Here is an 8,157-nt window from a genome sequence, read left to right as displayed (position 1 = left end):
TTTTAAACACATGTAAACATACATGCATACGTGCACACAGTTATAGACAAACCCAGATTCTCTCTCCTGAGTAGTTTGCCTCATTCCTCTCGTGCATATTGGGGTTCTGAAAAACATTTCTATCCAAGTGAATCATTAGACCTTTGAAAGCAAATGTCTGAGAAATGATGTCTAAAAGAGAAGTCTTGGCTAGGATCTCAGAGCAAGTTACTGGCAGAGATAGGAGGAAGGATTCTAATACTGGCTAGAAGTGACATTTGGGGCCTTTCCTGTAATTTTCAGAAGTATAGCCTTGTCTATGCTTGGGGTTTGCAAGGAGTAGAAAGAGAATGGCTGAAAAGAAAGTTAGGCCAGGTGTAGGTCCAGTGAAATCAGTCAGAGATCCATTATCTGCTGTCTACATGAAAGAGAGAGAGAGAGAGAGAGAGAGAGAGAGAGAGAGAGAGAGAGAGAGAGAGAGAGAGAGTGTTGCGGGCTGGGGGGGGGGGGACTGAAGAGACAGATGAGATGGAGTTGGTAGGGATGAATGTTGGAACGAGCTGGGAAGGATGAAGCCAGGATACATTGGGAAGAATGAAGCCCTTCTTTCTCACAAGGAGAGGAGATGAAAGGGGGAAGCTCTGTGAGCTCCTTCAGTTGGCACAGGCAGCCCAGAGCTTTACGACAGAAAGGCTCTGCCAGCAAGTCAACATCAGCTGTGTTTGGAGAAACTAAGGTAGAGTGAAGTCAGACTCGGGAGCCAGAGGGTACCCTCCATTGCTGCTGTGGGGAAGCAACCGGGCATCAAAGGACAGGAAATTAAAGACAGCAACAAGGTCCTACCGTGTGGAATGCTGGGATTGAGGGAGCCCCCGACACATCCCTGTCTCCAAGGGTGGCTCACCCATGCAGACTTTGCTCCGCTCTCTGCAATTCTGAGACAGCTGGATGTACTTTGCTGCTTTTGCTCAGACCCAGGGAGACTGAGAACTTAGCTTCTGGAAGGAATTATGAATACAGGGACAAGCTGTTCTCCCCGTTCACCCAAAGCTCACGGTGTGCGCAGAGGGCAAGGAAAAAACCTATTCAGAGCAAGAAAAAAAGGTGTTTTCTAGCTAGTTTTGAAATATTTGTAACTCTGTTGTCCAGGAGTCTAGTTATAAGCTGACATACTCAGTTCTTCAGTAGATCACTCTGTTATATACTCAAAAATAAATCAGCTTGGGCTATGGCTTGAGACATTTAAACAAATGTCAAGAGCATCACTGTGGGGCTGGTAGGAAGCAGTGTTGCACAGTGGTTGTTATCATGGGCTTTGGAGCCAAGCTGCCTGGGTCTCATCTCTTTTCTCACTAATCACATGGCCCTGGGTGAGTCATGGCCTTTCTGCTTTGTTTTCCTGTCTCTAAGATGGCAATGACATCGTCATCTGTCTTGTGCAGTTGCTGTAAAGAGTCTCTGATAAATAGAACTCAATAGTTATCAGCTACTGGCTGTGTGTTAGTTTGTTTAAAATCAGACTCCATGGTGAATTCTGCAGAAGCTGTCAGAGAAGGGGGTGCTGCTTGCTTTCCTCCTGGCCAGAGAAAACCAAGAGATGCTGCTGTGGTTCCTTTGGGGCAGAAAGAAGGAGATATTTCCATGAGCCTAACTCTGCTCTGTCACTGTCACAGCCTGGGTTGGCTTCTGTGTATACCAGAAAAGAAGCTTGTAATATTAAAGCACAAAAGTTTTCCAACTTTCCTTAACTTTTCTGCCATTTGGATGTCCCCTCCCAGAGCTATCACTGCGTGTCTTCCCAGCAGAATACTTTGGCCTGTTTATATGACTTTTTGAAGACTAACTGTATTTTTAACTTTTACTTACATAGTATAGCCAGCATGTACATATCTACCATGGCACCATTCATAACAGTGCACCAGGGGATCCATACAGCTACCTCAACACCATCGACAAGCTATAAAGAAGACACAATGAGTGCACACAGTGAAATAGTACTCACTGGCCTTAAGAACAAAACCCTGGTCTGTTTTCCTGTTGCAGGAAAGTAGAGAGAACAGGACATCAACCCACCAAGCAAAGCAGCCAGTCTCCAAGACAAGCATCCTCTGCCTCACTCAGATGTAGAATCTCTTGGTCTGATGTGATAGGAAGAACTTGATGTCACTAACGTGGTAGTCTTATGGCCAGGATCATTCAGGGAGCTGAGAAGTTGAACACCAAGATACCAGCCAGCATCCCATGTATGGTGAAGGTATTCTTGCCACAACTCACTTTTTAAAATGGTTTCTTTTTTGTGTATAAGTTGGTTTCATAAGTTGGTTTTTGGTTTTTCTTGGGGGAGGGTTCTTTTTTAAAGCACAGTTTTTATTGGGCTCTCATTAGGGATCCATTGGTCTTAAGAACTTTTTTGCTGATCCCCTCCCCCATGTTCTTTTCTGCCTGCTTCCATAGCCTCACGAGCAGCTTCTTCTGATAGCAGGTCCTAGCTTGCTGCTTCTGCTTTTCTTCAAGACTGTCTATCAATGCCTGGTACTTCAATTAGCCAGACTACCCGGATATACAAACTTCCTGGTAGACTTCGGTCACACAACCTTGAGGGCAGAAGGAACCTCCATTTGAGTTTTTTCCTAGCATAGCACTGAGGGATCCCAAGCAACTCTTCGAGGCATTCTGTGGCAGCCTGGCCTCACTTGGTCTTGTCAGGCATCAGAAGTTGCTGCTGGAGCTCAGAAGTAGCGCAGACCTCAGGAAGGGTTGGTACTCATCTGCCTTTAGAGAAAGGTCAAGTAACTTAATTTGTTTCTGTGGAAACTTCCAGAAATGTTGATTCCCTCAATGTGTACAACCACTATCTCCTGGCCTGGCAGTATCTACTTGGCCACAGTGGCTACCAGGATGCCAAGAAGATGGCCTCTGCCCTCAGGCACAAGGATCTGCCCCTCCACCATCTTGGTAGCCACCTGACATAGTGACAGCACGCTTTGATCTTCAGCCTTTTATTCTCTTAATTCCTGCCCCCACTTCAGTCCCCTTCCCAGCATAACGTTTAAAATGTCCATGTTTTGGTGGTGGATAAAATGTGGCCCTATTGTGTTCATCCTCTTTGGTTCCAGCGTCAAGCTCAAGGACTGGCACGCAGTAGGCACAGGGCAAGTAACAATGTGAACACAGGCCTAAAATCTCAAGCTGAAACACTGAGGTAGAGAATAATTAATGTAGCTGTCACAACAACGAAGGAGTGTCAGAGATAGCACCTCCTGTCCCAAATGAGCTAATTATTGAGGTAGCTGAAAACTTATCTTTCTGAGAAAAAAAAATGTGCCAACTAGGGTTTAAATTTATTCTGTCATAAAATGCCTGTGGCATGGGAAGGAGGGGCGGGAAGGGGAAGGGGGGTACAGGAAAGTGGGAGGGATGGGTGAAGGGCAAGCAGTGTCTGTAAAAAGACCCACTCAGCTATAAACTCTTCGTTCACAGACACAAGGCCTTTTCTGGAACCCCAACAAACTTTCTTCTTATAAGCATATGCCATAGCTGATTGATTAGGGGAGACCTTTTAATGAAGGCATTAATCAAAGAAACTCCCCAGCCTCAGAGGGAGCCTGTAATAACTAGGAGTACCAGAACACCCACACCAGCAGATCCAACGCTGTGGTGCAGGATGCTGGGGGTTGCTGTGGGATGCTGTAGGATGCTATGGGTTGCTGCCGCCCCTACTGCCCTTTCCTCCCCTTTAGGGCCTCTTTCTTAAAGTCTGCATCCTTAACAGTCAGCCCGAGAGACAAGTGGCAGCCCAACTCCAGGAAGACCTGAGGAGGTAGAAAGCATTCCAGCTCTCTGCAGTTTCCAAGGAAGATAGAGAAACAGCTGTGCCGAGTTTCCAGCCTCTGTCTCCTGTGGTTCAGACAGTGAGGTTTCTGGCTCTCTCCTTCAGTTCTGTCCTTCACTTCCTACCCTTCCATATTGATCAACACACTCATCCCCATCAGTGTTTTCTAGAAATTACTTGTGTCTATGTAGGGATATATTCAATATGTTATAAATGTATAGTCCTTGAAGCTGTACATATTATATGCCTAGTTTACTTATTCCTGTCCTGAGTGATTGTTCTGTGAGGCAAGCAGCTGCTATCTTGGCGAGTTCAGCTGCGCCCCTCTTGCAAAGATCATCCCAGCTAGCTTTTCGATGGTTTATACTGTGGTAGGAATAGGACACAAGATTCTTTCCTGAGTGTACACCTGTTTCCCACTATCTAGGAACTGTACCTGTCCTGAGGATGGGGCTTGAGTATGTGGGGACAGAAGAGGAGTTGGCAGGGCTCATCAATAGGCCACAGGGGAAGCCCTTAGCCCTGTTGGGTAAGGCTTTTCAGGTGCTACAGAAGGAAGAATGGTGCTTACAGTCCGGTGAGCAGCTTCTCACCCAAGCTCTCCAAGACAGTTCAATAAATTAACTGGCTTCCCAGAGTGAACTTTGGTAGAAGCATGCCTCTGGGTTTGTTGGTTTATTGTATGGACTTCAGGAAGAGGGGTAGATTGGCTTTATACCTCCCCAAGGGAAGGAATTTAAACAATTCTCATGCATTGACTGAGGGAACTGTGGTGAAAGGAGGTTGAAAGGCAGGCCTGTAGGTTCCAGGCTCAGGCAAAACCTGATCATCAAGACACACATATTTTCTGAGAAAACTCAGTGTCTTATTCTCAAAGCTTTCACCTGTTACTTGTAGCTGTCATTCAGAGCAATCTGCTTTTATGTAAAGTCAACCAACTGTATATGTTAACCACATTTACAAAATGTGTCCACAGTGACACCCAGATTAATCCATATTTGATTAAATAACAGAGCGCTACCACCCAGCCACATTGGTACAGGACACTAACTATCACACTGTCCCGCCCCTCATTTTGCTTCTATATTTCTTTCAGTTAGGCAGGTAAGTTTCACTGTAGATCTCTGATTTAATGTCCCAAGGCTCCTCTAGGTTATGTCTTGCTTATTTTCACATATTAGCAAATGCTAAAATTAAACTGGAGCTTTGAGACATCTTAAAAGGTTTCAATACTCAGTTTCGCTACCTCTCTCACATGCAAGCCATTTACTTATGTACCCAGTATATGCGAATGTTGTTTCTTCCATGTGCCAGGTACTTGAAGAGGGTAGACATGGAGTACCAATACCATGAGCTAACTCTCTGGGGAGGAAGATAGGCTCACTGACACTGCACAGATGTGTGCACATTCCCAAACACAAGGTGGTGATGAATTAACAAGGCTTCTCTGAAGTGATATGGGACCTCTGATGAGGGAGGCATCATCATTCATTGTCAGGGAGACTGGTGGAGAAAACAGTTGGATAGCCGCACATTTTCCTCCAAAGAGAAAGAGACCTGCAAACTCATGGCTCCTGTTCCTGGTTCCCACTTGTTAAACCATCTGAGGAGAAATGAATCTCACCTCTCTGGCTAATTAGAACAAAAGAAATAAAGATATTATGCCTTAGTCCCATGGTTAGTACCTTGCCCCTTCCCTTACCACACCAAAAGTAGTCTCTTCCCAAGTAATAGGAATTTAATAGAACTTTGCCACCTACAAAATGTTTTCAAATGAACTCTCCAACCTCATCCTTGGGGAGAAAAGGATTGTAAGCACTGAATCCTACTTTGTGGATAAAACTGGGTCCAATGAGGTTACATGCCTTGAACAATGACTATAGGCCAGTATTACTGCTGATAAAATGTTCCTCAACCATTCACCAGCTTCTTCTCCCTCACCCAACACAACCAAACATTGGCACTGTGTTAGTTTCCTCTTATAAAGTCATCCATCTACAAATACAGGAAATAACATCACATAGAGGTTGAATGAGGTTAACAAAGTAACTTTAAGGTTAGCAGTCCTCTTTGGGCATATTCACATTCCTTTGTTGCCATAACTACATAGAATAAGGAACAGAGTTGCTGTAATCATAAACGAGATCAAGATATTTAAATATGATTATCTTGGGCCAGAAAACCTTTCCAAATTGCCTAGAATTTTTCTAAACAGTAAAAGGAATCTGTAGCTGCACTGGACACATCACATTTCTAGCATGACCCATGGAATCCTGGTCAGTGCCATAGTCTAGAGCAAAGATTCCAAATGAGCACAGAGACTTTTAGATATTTGGAGGGTGCCAGGGAGAGCTTAAGGCTTGCTGCCAAGAAATATAGATATAAATCCTCCCTTTAGTTTCTAAGAGATCAAAATGTAAAGGTCAGTCATGGATGACATGGTCCTAGATGAGTCACTTACCAGCTATGTGACCTTGAGCACCTCCCTCAAAAGCTGTTCCATGGATGGAATGAGGTCACGGGTATTAGACCTTTGTCCTCTTCTTTCTGTCTGGCCCACCCTCTCCTTATTTTTGAATAGTCTTGTATTTCATTTTATTTGTTGATACCAAAGGAAAACTGGACTAGTATTTGGAGGGATTCTGAAAGAGAAAGTTAGACAGGCAAGCAAACAAAAAACCAAACTAACCAACCAACCACACAACCAAACAAACAAAATCTCAGAACTGCCCTCGAACCTATTTTTATTGGCTTACCTGATATGTTCACATCTGTAGCTCACACTGATTAGACAAACGTGGGGCTGACCCAGTTTCAACTAAGTACTTGGTTACACAGTGCCGATCCTAGCTGCTCAGACAGAGGTGTTTTCAGGAGTTCCTAGCAAGCATAACCACTTCAGGACCAACCTGTGTCTCTCAACAGACACATGCAACAGTTTTAGCAATGACTAAGAGAACTGGGGCATATATCTGCTCTACCAGTTTATTCATCCAAAAATCTAATAAAATGGATGTTTATAAGCATCAGGACCATCGGCCTTCATAGTGACATCCCTTGCTCCTCGAGTATTATCTTCCTTCAGCTTCACTTTCTTCCTGCCTTTGCCCTGGGAAGGACAGAAGTTTGGTTACAGCCCAGGCTGTCACCAGGAGACAAAGCTTCAGAAAAACAATTCCTCAATGTCGGGTCTGGGTCTAAAACCTGGTCTCTGACATGCCACTCCATGTTGCCTTTTGTCTTAGAATTACGAGTTCAAATGTCATCCCAGAGTCCTTTGCAAGTGGTTGAGTTAAGTCCCAAGTAGTAGAGCTCACACATGTGAACACATATTTGCTGGGGCACTGAGCTCAGCCTTTCTGCCCTCAGCCTCCTGCTTACCATGTATGCTCCAAAGAACCAGTCTTCCCTCTGGAGAAGAGGAAATTAATTTGATTCTTACTTGATCTACAGCCAATTTCAACATTTGTTCTTCTTTACCAGCATTATTTTTTTAAACCATTGTATTGAATACAACTGTTTTTAGCCAATATAAGATAAAGAATGTTAAATTAAATTACAATTTTATTTAGAATATGGTATACGTTTACTGGAGTCATTCACTGAAGTCTTTCATGTCCTCAATTCTGTGGGAACATAAAATTAATCAAAGGCAGACATGACTGCCAAGGAGCTTCTGGTCTCAAGGGATGGCAGGACCCACATGGGGATGGCAGGAAGAGTGCCAGGGGTGCTAAGTGGCATGTACTGCAGAGTCAGAGTCACAGTCCTGGGCCTAAAGGGACAGCATGAGTTTTTTTATAATCTTTCTTCATTGGAGAAATTTATCCTACAAATCACTCAGAGCTGCACTATTTGAAAGAATTTTCAGCTCTCTTAAAAATATTTATACTGCCTGATACAGAAGCTGTGAATTCAGGGCATCAGTGGCTGCCCAAGAACATAGACTAAATTGTAATTATACTTAGATTTCACTGGATTGGACAGGGCAGACACGAGGCTGCTGTGGGCAGCTATGTAGGACCAAGTCACTGTGGGAGGAACTCTCTGTGCTTTGTAAGCTGTGTAATGGGGCATCTATCATTCCTTGGTTCTCTGGACTATGGAGACTTTGCAGGTAGAAATGGGTCTTCTGATCTGTCACCAACAGTAAATGGCCAGTGAGTCTCCACTACTCTTTTCTTTGCATATTCAAAATGACAGTGTGGTAAGGAACAGTTCTGGGAACGTGCTCAGGACCAGACAGAGAGGCAATCAGTTATCCCAAAGTCAGGAGTCAGCCCCTGTGGCAGCATATCGTACGACACTCTTCCCTGGTTGATATGAGTAACTTATGACAAGCCAAA

At 44.2% G+C, this 8,157-nt stretch overlaps 1 pseudogene; it reads right to left on the bottom strand.

Annotated features, from left to right (window-relative positions):
• Positions 1-477: 477 nt before the first annotated feature.
• Rpl13a-ps5 (ribosomal protein L13A, pseudogene 5) lies at positions 478-2,930 on the bottom strand (annotated as a pseudogene).
• Between the last annotated feature and the right edge of the window lie 5,227 nt (positions 2,931-8,157).

The sequence above is a fragment of the Rattus norvegicus genome, chromosome 11 (assembly GCF_036323735.1).
Source record: "Rattus norvegicus strain BN/NHsdMcwi chromosome 11, GRCr8, whole genome shotgun sequence".
In the NCBI taxonomy this organism is placed as follows: domain Eukaryota; kingdom Metazoa; phylum Chordata; class Mammalia; order Rodentia; family Muridae; genus Rattus; species Rattus norvegicus.
Note: the sequence above shows the minus strand (reverse complement) of the source record. Positions and strands in the feature narration are given on the sequence as shown.